Source organism: Dama dama, unplaced genomic scaffold (assembly GCF_033118175.1).
Source record: "Dama dama isolate Ldn47 unplaced genomic scaffold, ASM3311817v1 ptg000085l, whole genome shotgun sequence".
NCBI lineage: Eukaryota > Metazoa > Chordata > Mammalia > Artiodactyla > Cervidae > Dama > Dama dama.
In genome coordinates, this window is record NW_026870902.1 from 1,223,502 (window position 1) to 1,236,999 (window position 13,498).

A 13,498-nucleotide genomic window follows, 5' to 3' on the forward strand; every position below is an offset into this window, starting at 1 on the left:
AGAGGAGGCTTCTCTCAGCTACAGGTATGTAAGAGGGGCCCTGAATTTGTGGCCTCAGTGGTATGGACACCGAGATGCTCGGAATCGAAGTAAGGCCTGATATCCCAACAGTGAATTGAATGCAGGCTCGTCTTGCATCTCCCAAGACGAAGGGATGTCTGAATCCCCTGTGGAGACCACAGAGAAAGACCTAGATCTCTGCATCATCGCGACCGGAGTCCTCACATCCTTTGAAAACTCGAGAGGTCCGCGGAGATCAATGCTTCTAAAGGAGACGATGCCTGACTCCTCTTGAAAATGGATAGGAGTCCCAGGATCCCTGTGGCACGTGGGAAGGGACCCTGGGTCTCCCACCTCACGTGGAGACGCGTCCCAATTGCCATGCCAAGACTCGAGGAGAATCCCGAGGTGTCCCTCGCACCTAGGCAGGAGTCCTGACGTCGCTGAACAAACACGTGTCTGGAAGGGCCCTCCCCGTCCTAACTCGAGAATATACCACAGGTTCCTTCCGGAACTCGAGAAAAACCATGAGACTTCCCCCTCGCCGCGAGATGAGGCCCGATTCCCCTGCACTGCATGCAGAGCAATTCCGTGTTCCACATCAAACGTGAAAGGAGCCTTGATTTCCTCGATGAAACTCCAGAGAAAACCCAAGATCACTGCCTCAAGTCTAGAGGGATCCTGAGGTCACTGGAGCAACAAGAAATGGCTCTGTGGACCCCAAATCAACTCGAGATGAGAGCTTAGACCCTGGCTTCGTCTCAAGAGGAATGCCAACTTTCCACAAGCACCTCAAGAGGAGGCTTCTCTCAGCTACAGGTATGTGAGAGGGACCCTGAGTTTGTGGCCTCAAGTGGAGTGGACACCGAGATGCTCTGAGTCGAAGTAAGGCCGGATATCCCTGCAGTGAATTGAATTCAGGCTCGTCTTGCATCTCCCAAGACGAAGGGTTGCCTGAATCCCCTGTGGAGACCACAGAGAAAGACATAGTCCTCCTCCTCCTCGCGACCGGAGGCCTCATATCCTTTGAAAACTCGAGAGGTCCGCTGAGATCAATACTTCCGAAGGAGATGATGCCTGACTCCTCTTGAAAATGGATAGGAGTCCCAGGATATCTGTGGCACGTCGAAGGGACCCTGGGTCTCCCGCCTCACGTGGAGACGCGTTCCAATTGCAATGCAAAGACTCCAGGAGAATCCCGATGTGTCCCTCGCTCCTAGGCAGGAGTCCTGATGTCGCTGAACAAACACGTGTCTGGAAGGGCCCTCCCCGTCGTAACTCGAGAATATACTCCAGGTTCCGGCCGCAACTCGAGAAAAACCATGAGACTTCCCCCTCGCCGTGATATGAGACCCGATTCCCCTGCACTGCGTGCAGAGCAATTCCGTGTTCCACATCAAACGTGAAAGGAGCCTTGATTTCCTTGATGGCACTCCAGAGAAACCCCAAGATCACTGTCTCAAATCTAGAGGGATCCTGAGGTCACTGGAGCAACACGAAAGGGCTCCGTGGACCCCAAATCAACTCGAGATGAGAGCTTTTCCCTGGCTTCGACTCAAGAGGAATACCAACTTTCCACAAGCACCTCAAGAGGAGGCTTCTCTCAGCTACAGGTATGTGAGAGGGACCCTGAGTTTGTGGCCTCAAGTGGAATGGACACCAAGATGCTCTGACTCGAAGTAAGGCCGGATATCCCTGCAAAGAATTGAATGCAGGTTCGTCTTGCATCTCCCAAGACGAAGGGATGTCTGAATCCCCTGTGGAGACCACAGAGAATGACCTAGTTCTCCGCCTCATCGCGACCGGAGGCCTCACATCCTTTGAAAACTCGAGAGGTCCGCGCAGAACAAAGCTTCCAAAGGAGACGATGCCTGACTCATCTTGAAAATGGAAAGGAGTCCCAGGATCCGTGTGGCACGTGGAAAGGGACCCTGGGTCTCCGCCTCAGGTGGAGACGCGTCCCAATTGCCATGCCAAGACTCGAGGAGAATCCCGAGGTGTCCCTCGCACCTAGGCAGGAGTCCTGACGTCGCTGAACAAACACGTGTCTGGAAGGGCCCTCCCCGTCGTAACTCGAGAATATACCCCAGGTTCTGGCGGCAACTCGAGAAAAACTATGAGACTTCCACCTCGCCGCGAGATGAGGCCCGATTCCCCTGCACTGCGTGCAGAGCAATTCCGTGTTCCACATCAAACGTGAAAGGAGCCTTGATTTCCTTGATGGCACTCCAGAGAAAACCCAAGATCACTGTCTCAAGTCTAGAGGGATCCTGAGGTCACTGGAGCAACACCAAAGGGCTCCGTGGACCCCAAATCAACTCGAGATGAGAGCTTAGTCCCTGGCTTCGACTCAAGAGGAATACCAAATTTCCACAAGCACATCAAGAGGAGGCTTTTCTCAGCTACATGTATGTGAGAGGGACCCTGAGTTTGTGGCCTCAAGTGGAATGGACACCGAGATGCTCTGACTTGAAGTAAGGCCGGATATCCCTGCAGTGAATTGAATGCAGGCTAGCCTTGCATCCCCCAAGACGAAGGGATGTCTGAATCCCCTGCGGAGACCACAGAGAAAGACCTAGTCCTCCGCCTCAACGCGAACGGAGGCCTCACATCCTTTGAAAACTCAACAGGTCCGCGGAGATCAATGCTTCCAAAGGGGACGATGCCTGACTCCTCTTGAAAATGGATAGGAGTCCCAGGATCCCTGTGGCACGTGGAAAGGTACCCTGTTTCTCCCGCCTCACGTGGAGATGCGTCCCAATTGCCATGCCAAGAATCGAGGAGAATCCCGAGGTTTCCCTCGCACCTAGGCAGGAGTACTGACGTCGCTGAACAAACACGTGTCTGGAAGGGCTCTCCCCGTTATAACTCGAGAATATACCCCAGGTTCCGGCCGCAACTCGAGAAAAACCATGAGACTTCCCCCTCGCCGCGAGATGTGGCCCGATTCCCCTGCACAGCGTGCAGAGCAATTCCGTGTTCCACATCAAACGTGAAAGGAGCCTTGATTTCCTTGATGGCACTCCAGAGAAAACCCAAGATCACTGTCTCAATTCTAGAGGGATCCTGAGGTCACTGGAGCAACAGGAAAGGGCTCCGTGGACCCCAAATCAACTCGAGATGAGAGCTTAGTCCCTGGCTTCGACTCAAGAGTCATACCAACTTTCCACAAGCACCTCAAGAGGAGGCTTCTCTCAGCTACAAGTATGTGAGAGGGACCCTGAGTTTGTGGCCTCAAGTGGAATGGACACGGAGATGCTCTGAGTCGAAGTAAGGCCGGATATCCCTGCAGTGAATTGAATGCAGGCTCGCCTTGCATCTCCCAAGACGACGGGATGTCTGAATCCCCTGTGGAGACCACAGAGAAAGACCTAGTTCTCCGCCTCATCGCGAACGGAGGCCTCACATCCTTTGAAAACTCAAGAGGTCCGGGAAATCAATGCTTCCAAAGGAGACGATGCCTGACTCCTCTTGAAAATGGATAGGAGTCCCAGGATCTGTGTGGCACGTGGAAAGGGACACTGGGTCTCCCGACTCACATGGAGAGGCGTCCCAATTGCCATGCCAAGACTCGAGGAGAATCCCGAGGTGTCCCTCGCACCTAGGCAGGAGTCCTGACATCGCTGAATAAATACGTGTCTGGAAGGGCCCTCCCCATCGTAACTCGAGAATATACCTCAGGTTCCGGCCGCATCTCGAGAAAAACCATGAGACTTCCCCCTCGCCGTGAGATGAGGCCCGATTCCCCTGCACTGCGTGCAGAGCAATTCCGTGTTCCACATCAAACGTGAAAGGAGCCTTGATTTCCTTGATGGCACTCCAGAGAAAAGCCAAGATCACTGTCTCAAGTCTAGAGGGATCCTGTGGTCCCTGGAGCAACAAGAAATGGCTCTGTGGACCCCAAATCAACTCGAGGTGAGAGCTTAGTCCCTGGCTTCGACTCAAGAGGAATGCCAACTTTCCACAAGCACCTCAAGAGGAGGCTTCTCTCAGCTACAGGTATGTGAGAGGGACCCTGAGTTTGTGGCCTCAAGTGGAGTGGACACCGAGATGCTCTGAGTCGAAGTAAGGCCGGATATCCCTGCAGTGAATTGAATTCAGGCTCGTCTTGCATCTCCCAAGACGAAGGTTTGCCTGAATCCCCTGTGGAGACCACAGAGAAAGACCTAGTCCTCCTCCTCCTCGCGACCGGAGGCCTCATATCCTTTGAAAACTCGAGAGGTCCGCTGAGATCAATACTTCCGAAGGAGATGATGCCTGACTCCTCTTGAAAATGGATAGGAGTCCCAGGATATCTGTGGCACATCGAAGGGACCCTGTGTCTCCCGCCTCACGTGGAGACGCGTTCCAATTGCAATGCAAAGACTCCAGGAGAATCCCGATGTGTCCCTCGCTCCTAGGCAGGAGTCCTGATGTCGCTGAACAAACACGTGTCTGGAAGGGCCCTCCCCGTCGTAACTCGAGAATATACCCCAGCTTCCGGCCGCCACTCGAGAAAAACCATGAGACTTCCCCCTCGCCGCGAGATGAGGCCCGATTCCCCTGCACTGCGTGCAGAGCAATTCCGTGTTCCACATCAAACGTGAAAGGAGCCTTGATTTCCTTGATGGCACTCCAGAGAAAACCCAAGATCACTGTCTCAAGTCTAGAGGGATCCTGAGTTCACTGGAGCAACACGAAAGGGATCCGTGGACCCCAAATCAACTCGAGATGAGAGCTTAGTCCCTGGCTTCGACTCAAGAGGAATACCAACTTTCCACAAGCACCTCAAGAGGAGACTTCTCTCAGCTACAGGTATGTGAGAGGGACCCTGAGTTTGTGGCCTCAAGTGGAATGGACAACGAGATGCTCTGACTCGAAGTAAGGCCAGATATCCCTGCAGTGAATTGAATGCAGGCTCGTCTTGGATCTCCCAAGACGAAGGGATGTCTGAATCCCCTGTGGAGACCACAGAGAAAGACCTAGTTCTCCGCCTCATCGAAACCGGAGGCCTCACATCCTTTGAAAACTCGAGAGGTACGCGCAGAACAATGCTTCCAAAGGAGACGATGCCTGACTCCTCATGAAAATGGATAGGAGTCCCAGGATCCCTGTGGCACGTGGAAAGGGACCCAGGGTCTCCCGCCTCATGTGGAGACGCGTCCCAATTGCCATGCCAAGACTCGAGGAGAATCCAGAGGTGTCCCTCGCACCTAGGCAGGAGTCCTGACGTCGCTGAACAAACACGTGTCTGGAAGGGCCCTCCCCGTCGAAACTCGAGAATATAAATCAGGTTTCGGCCGCATCTCGAGAAAAAATATGAGACTTCCCCCTCGCCGCGAGATGAGGCCCGATTCCCCTGCACTGCGTGCAGAACAATTCCTTGTTCCACATCAAACGTGAAAGGAGCCTTGATTTCCTTGATTGCACTCCAGAGAAAACCCAAGATCACTGTCTCAAGTCTGGAGGGATCCTGAGGTCACTGGAGCAACACGAAAGGGCTCCGTGGACCCCAAATCAACTCGAGATGAGAGCTTAGTCCCTGGCTTCGACTCAAGAGGAATACCAACTTTCCACAAGCACCTCAAGAGGAGGCTTCTCTCAGCTACAGATATGTGAGAGGGACCCTGAGTTTGTGGCCTCAAGTGGAATGAACACCGAGATGCTCTACTCGAAGTAAGGCCGGATATGCCTGCAGTGAATTGAATGCAGGCTCGTCTTGCATCTCCGAAGACGAAGGGATGTCTGAATCCCCTGTGGAGACCACAGAGAAAGACCTAGTTCTCCGCCTCAACGCGACCGGAGGCCTCACATCCTTTGAAAACTCGAGAGGTCTGAGGAGATCAATGCTTCCAAAGGAGACGATGCCTGACTCCTCTTGAAAATGGATAGGAGTCCCAGGATCCCTGTGGCACGTCAAAAGGGACCCTGCGTCTCCCGCCTCACGTGGAGACGCGTCCCAATTGCCATGCCAAGACTCGAGGAGAATCCCGAGGTGTCCCTCACACCTAGGCAGGAGTCCTGACGTTGCTGAACAAACAGGTGTCTGGAAGGGCCCTCCCCGTCGTAACTCGAGAATATAAATCAGGTTCCGGCCGCAACTCGAGAAAAAATATGAGACTTCCCCCTCGCCGCGAGATGAGGCCCGATTCCCCTGCACTGCGTGCAGAGCAATTCCGTGTTCCACATCAAACGTGAAAGGAGCCTTGATTTCCTTGATGGCACTCCAGAGAAAACCCAAGATCACTGTCTCAAGTCTAGAGGGATCCTGAGGTCACTGGAGCAACACGAAAGGGCTCTGTGGACCCCAAATCAACTCGAGATGAGAGCTTAGTCCCTGGCGTCGACTCAAGAGGAATACGAACTTTCCACAAGCACCTCAAGCGGAGGCTTTTCTCAGCTACAGGTATGTGAGAGGGACCCTGAGTTTGTGGCCTCAAGTGGAATGGACACCGAGATTCTCTGACTTGAAGTAAGGCCGGATATCCCTGCTGTGAATTGAATGCAGGCTCATCTTGCATCTGCCAAGACGAAGGGATGTCTGAATCCCCTGTGGAGACCACAGAGAAAGACCTAGTCCTCCGCCTCAACGCGAACGGAGGCCTCACATCCTTTGAAAACTCGAGAGGTCCGGGCAGATCAATACTTCCAAAGGAGACGAGGCCTGACTCCTCTTGAAAATGGATAGAAGTCCCAGGATCCCTGTGGCACGTGTAAAGGGACACTGTGTCTCGCCCCTCACGTGGAGCCGCGTCCCAATTGCCATGCCAAGACTCGAGGAGAATCCCGAGGTGTCCCTCGCACCTAGGCAGGAGTCCTGACGTCACTGAACAAACACGTGTCTGGAAGGGACCTCCCCGTCGTAACTCGAGAATATAAATCAGGTTCCGGCCGCAACTCGAGAAAAAATATGAGACTTCCCCCTCGCCGCGAGATGAGGCCCGATTCCCCTGCACTGCGTGCAGAGCAATTCCGTGTTCCACATCAAACGTGAAAGGAGCCTTGATTTCCTTGATGGCACTCCAGAGAAAACCCAAGATCACTGTCTCAAGTCTAGAGCAATCCTGAGGTCACTGGAGCAACAGGAAAGGGCTCCGTGGACCACAAATCAACTGGAGATGAGAGCTTAGTCCCTGGCTTCGACTCAAGAGGAATACCAACTTTCCACAAGCACCTCAAGAGGAGGCTTCTCTCAGCTACAGGTATGTGAGAGGGACCCTGAGTTTGTGGACTCAAGTGGAATGGACACCGAGATGCTCTGACTCGAAGTAAGGCCGGATATGCCTGCAGTGAATTGAATGCAGGCTCGACTTGCATCTCTGAAGACGAAGGGATGTCTGAATCCCCTGTGGAGACCACAGAGAAAGACCTAGTTCTCCGCTTCAACGCGACCGGAGGCCTCACATCCTTTGAAAATTCGAGAGGTCCGTGCAGAACAAAGCTTCCAAAGGAGACGATGCCTGACTCCTCTTGAAAATGGATAGGAGTCCCAGGATCCCTGTGGCACGTGGAAAGGGACCCTGGGTCTCCCGCCTCACGTGGAGACGCGTCCCAATTGCCATGCCAAGACTCGAGGAGAATCCCGAGGTGTCCCTCACACCTAGGCAGGAGTCCTGACGTTGCTGAACAAACAGGTGTCTGGAAGGGCCCTCCCCGTCGTAACTCGAAAATATAAATCAGGTTCCGGCCGCAACTCGAGAAAAAATATGAGACTTCCCCCTCGCCGCGAGATGAGGCCCGATTCCCCTGCACTGCGTGCAGAGCAATTACGTTTTCCACATCAAACGTGAAAGGAGCCTTGATTTCCTTGATGGCACTCCAGAGAAAACCCAAGATCACTGTCTCAAGTCTAGAGGGATCCTGAGGTCACTGGAGCAACACGAAAGGGCTCCGTGGACCCCAAATCAACTGGAGATGATAGCTTAGTCCCTGGCTTCGACTCAAGAGGAATACCAACATTCCACACGCACCTCAAGAGGAGGCTTCTCTCAGCTACAGGTAGGTGAGAGGGACCCTGAGTTTGTGGCCTCAAGTGGAATGGACACCGAGATGCTCTGACTCGAAGTAAGGCCAGATATCCCTGCAGTGAATTGAATGCAGGCTCCTCCTGCATCTCCCAAGACGAAGGGTTGTCTGAATCCCCTGTGGAGACGACAGAGAAAGTCCTAGTTCTCCGCCTCATCGAGACCGGAGGCCTCACATCCTTTGAAATCTCGAGAGGTCCGCGGAGATCAATGCTTCCAAAGGAGACGATGCCTGACTCCTCTTGAAAATGGATAGGAGTCCCAGGATCCCTGTGTCACGTAGAAAGGGACACTGGGTCTCCCGCCTCATGTGGAGACGCGTCCCAATTGCCATGCCAAGACTCGAGGAGAATCCCAAGGTGTCCCTCGCACCTAGGCTGGAGTCCTGACGTCGCTGAACAAACACGTGTCTGGAAGGGCCCTCCCCGTCGTAACTCGAGAATATACCCCAGGTTCCGGCCGGAACTCAAGAAAATCCATGAGACATCCCCCTCGCCGCGAGATGATGGCCGATTCCCCTGCACTGCGTGCAGAGCAATTCCGTGTTCCACATCAAACGTGAAAGGAGCCTTGATGTCCTTGATAGCACTCCAGAGAAAACCCAAGATCACTGTCTCAAGTCTAGAGGGATCCTGAGGTCACTGGAGCAACACGAAAGGGCTCCGTGGACCCCAAATCAACTCGAGATGAGAGTTTAGTCTCTGGCTTCGACTCAAGAGGAATACCAACTTTCCACAAGCACCTCAAGAGGAGGCTTCTCTCAGCTACAGGTATGTGAGAGGACCCTGAGTTTGTGGCCTCAAGTGGAATGGACACCGAGATGCTCTGACTCGAAGTAAGGCCGGATATCCATGCAGTGAATTGAATGCAGGCTCGTCTTGCATCTCCCAAGACGAAGGGATGTCTGAATCCCCTGTGGAGACCACAGAGAAAGACCTAGTTCTCCGCCTCATCGAGACCGGAGGACTCACATCCTTTGAAATCTCGAGAGGTCCGTGGAGATCAATGCTTCCAAAGGAGACGATGCCTGACTCCTCTTGAAAATGGATAGGAGTCCCAGGATCCCTGTGGCACGTAGAAAGGGACCCTGGGTCTCCCGCCTCACGTGGAGACGCGTCCCAATTGCCATGCCAAGACTCGAGGAGAATCCCGAGGTGTCCCTCGCACCTAGGCAGGAGTCCTGAAGTCGCTGAACAAACACGTGTCTGGAAGGGCCCTCCCCGTCGTAACTCGAGAATATACCCCAGGTTCCGCCCGCAACTCGAGACAAACCATGAGACTTCCCCTTCGCCGCGAGATGAGGACCGATTCCCCTGCTCTGTGTGCAGAGCAATTCCGTGTTCCACATCAAACGTGAAAGGAGCCTTGATTTCCTTGATGGCACTCCAGAGAAAACCCAAGATCACTGTCTCAAGTCTAGAGGGATCCTGAGGTCACTGGAGCAACACTAAAGGGCTCCATGGACCCCAAATCAACTCGAGATGAGAGTTTAGTCCCTGGCTTCGACTCAAGAAGAATACCAACTTTCCACAAGCACCTCAAGAGGAGGCTTCTCTCAGCTACTGGTATGTGAGAGGGACCCTGAGTTTGTGGCCTGAAGTGGAATGGACACCGAGATGCTCTGACTCGAAGTAAGGCCGGATATCCCTGCAGTGAATTGAATGCAGGCTCGTCTTGCATCTCCCAAGACGAAGGGTTGTCTGAATCCCCTGTGGAGACCACAGAGAAAGACCTAGTCCTCCGCCTCAATGCGACCGGAGACCTCACATCCTTTGAAAACTCAAGAGGTCCGGACAGATCAATGCTTCCAAAGGAGACGATGCCTGACTCCTCTTGAAAATGGATAGGAGTCCCAGGATCCCTGTGGCACGTGGAAAGGGACCCTGGGTCTCCCGCCTCAGGTGGAGGCGCGTCCCAATTGCCATGCCAAGACTCGAGGAGAATCCCGAGGTGACCCTCGCACCTAGGCAGGAGTCCTGACGTCGCTGAACAAACACGTGTCTGGAAGGGCCCTCCCCGTCGTAACTCGAGAATATACCCCAGGTTCCGGCCGGAACTCAAGAAAAACCAAGAGACTTCCCCCTCGCCGCGAGATGCGGCCCGATTCCCCTGAACTGAGTGCAGAGCAATTACGTGTTCCACATCAAACGTGAAAGGAGCCTTGATTTCCTTGATGGCACTCCAGAGAAAACCCAAGATCACTGTCTCAAGTCTAGAGGGATCCTGAGGTCACTGGAGCAATACGAAAGGGCTCCGTGGACCCCAAATCAACTCGAGATGAGAGCTTAGTCCCTGGCTTCGACTCAAGAGGAATACCAACTTTCCACAAGCACCTCAAGAGGAGGCTTCTCTCAGCTACAGGTATGTGAGAGGACCCTGAGTTTGTGGCCTCAAGTGGAATGGACACCGAGATGCTGTGACTCGAAGTAAGGCCGGATATCCCTGCCGTGAATTGAATGCAGGCTCGTCTTGCATCTCCCAAGACAAGGGATGTCTGAATGCCTTGTTGAGACCACAGAGAAAGACCTAATTTTCCGCCTCATTGCGACCGGAGGCCTCACATTCTTTGAAAACTCGAGAGGATCGCGGAGATCAGTGCTTCCAAAGGAGTCGATGCCTGACTCCTCTTGAAAATTGATAGGAGTCCCAGGATCCCTGTGGCACGTGGAATGGGACACTGGGTCTCCCGCCTCACGTGGAGACGCGTCCCAATTGCCATGCCAAGACTCGAGGAGAATCCCGAGGTGTCCCTCGCACCTAGGCAGGAATCCTGACGTTGCTGAACAAATAAATATCTGGAATTGCCCTCCCCGTCGTAACTCGAGAATATACACCAGGTTCCGGCCGCAACTCGAGAAAAACCATGAGACTTCCCCCTCGCCACGAGATGAGGCCCTATTCCCCTGCACTGTGTGCAGAGCAATTCCGTGTTACACATCAAACGTGAAAGGAGCCTTGATTTCCTTGATGGCACTCCAGAGAGAACTGATCACTGTCTCAAGTCTAGAGGGATCCTGAGGTCACTGTAGCAACAAGAAAGGGCTCCGTGGACGCCAAATCAACTCGAGATGAGAGCTTAGTCCCTGGCTTCGACTCAAGAGGAATACCAACTTTCCACAAGCACCTCAAGAGGAGGCTTCTCTCAGCTACAGGTATGTTAGAGGGCCCCTGAGTTTGTGGCCTCAAGTGGAATGGACACCGAGATGCTCTGACTCGAATTAAGGCCGGATATCCCTGCAGTGAATTGAATGCAGGCTCGTCCCGCATCTCCCCAGACGAAGGGTTGTAGGAATCCCCTGTGGAGACCACAGAGAAAGACCTAGTCCTCCGCCTCCTCGCGACCGGAGGCCTCATATCCTTTGAAAACTCGAGAGGTCCGTTGAGATCAATACTTCCGAAGGAGACGATGCCTGACTCCTCTTGAAAATGGATAGGAGTCCCAGGATATCTGTGCCACGTGGAAAGGGACCCTGGGTCTCCCGCCTCACGTGGAGACGCGTCCCAATTGCAATGCCAAGACTCGAGGAGAATCCCGAGTTGTCCCTCGCACCTAGGCAGGAGTCCTGACGTCGCTGAACAAACACGTGTCTGGAAGGGTCCTCCCCGTCGTAACTCGAGAATATACCCCAGGTTCCGGCCGCAACTCGAGAAAAATCATGAGACTTCCCCCTCGCAGCGAGATGAGGCCCGATTCCACTGCACTGCGTGCAGAGCAATACCGTGTTCCACATCAAACGTGAAAGGAGCCTTGATTTCCTTGATGGCACTCCAGAGTAAACCCAAGATCACTGTCTCAAGTCTAGAGGGATCCTGAGGTCCCTGGAGCAACACGAAAGGGCTCCGTGGACCCCAAATCAACTCGAGATGAGAGCTGAGTCCCTGGCTTCGACTCAAGAGGAATACCAACTTTTCACAAGCACCTCAAGAGGAGGCTTCTCTCAGCTACAGGTAAGTGAGAGGGACCCTGAGTTTGTGGCCTCAAGTGGAATGGACACCGAGATGCTGTGACTCGAAGTAAGGCCGGATATCCCTGCCGTGAATTGAATGCAGGCTCGTCTTGCATCTCCCAAGACAAGGGATGTCTGAATGCCCTGTGGAGACCACAGAGAAAGACCTAATTTTCCGCCTCATTGCGACCGGAGGCCTCACATCCTTTGAAAACTCGAGAGGATCGCGGAGATCAGTGCTTCCAAAGGAGTCGATGCCTGACTCCTCTTGAAAATGGATAGGAATCCCAGGATCCCTGTGGCACGTGGAAAGGGACACTGGGTCTCCCGCCTCACGTGGGGACGCGTCCCAATTGCCATGCCAAGACTCGAGGAGAATCCCGAGGTGTCCCTCGCACCTAGGCAGGAGTCCTGACGTTGCTGAACAAATAAATATCTGGAATTGCCCTCCCCGTCGTAACTCGAGAATATACACCAGGTTCCGGCCGCAACTCGAGAAAAACCATGAGACTTCCCCCTCGCCACGAGATGAGGCCCGATTCCCCTGCACTGTGTGCAGAGCAATTCCGTGTTCCACATCAAACGAGAAAGGAGCCTTGATTTCCTTGATGCCACTCCAGAGAAAACCCAAGATCACTGTCTCAAGTCTAGAGGGATCCTGAGGTCACTGGAGCAACAAAGAAGGGCTCCGTGGACCCCAAATCAACTCGAGATGAGAGCTTAGTCCCTGGCTTCGACTCAAGAGGAATACCAATTTCCACAAGCACCTCAAGAGGAGGCTTCTCTCAGCTACAGGTATGTGAGAGGGACCCTGAGTAAGTGGCCTCAAGTGGAATGGACACCGAGTTGTTCTGACTCGACATAAGGCCAGATATCCCTGCAGTGAATTGAATACCGGCTCGTCTTGCATCTCCCAAGACGAAGGGATGTCTGAATCCCCTGTGGAGACCACAGAGAAAGACCTAGTTCTCCGCCTCATCGCGACCGGAGGCCTCACATCTTTTGAAAATTCGAGAGGTCCGCGGAGATCAATGCTTCCAAAGGAGACGATGCCTGACTCCTCTTGAAAATGGATAGGAGTCCCAGCATCCCTGTGGCACGTGGAAAGGGACCCTGGGTCTCCCGCCTCACGTGGAGTCGCGTCCCAATTGCCATGCCAAGACTAGTGGAAAATCGCGAAGTGTCCCTCGCACCTAGGCAGGAGTCCTGACGTCGCCGAACAAACACGTGTCTGGAAGGGCCCTCCCCGTCGTAACTCGAGAATATACCCCAGGTTCCGGCCGCAACTCGAGAAAAACCATGAGACTTCCTCCTCGCCGCGAGATGAGGCCCGATTCCCCTGCACTGCGTGCAGAGCAAATCCGTGTTCCACATCAAACGTGAAAGGAGCCTTGATTTCCTTGATGGCACTCCAGAGAAAACCCAAGATCACTGTCTCAAGTCTAGAGGGATCCTCAGGTCACTGGAACAACACGAAAGGGCTCCGTGGACCCCAAATCTACTCGAGATGAGAGCTTATTCCTTGGCTTCGAGTCAAGAGGAATACCA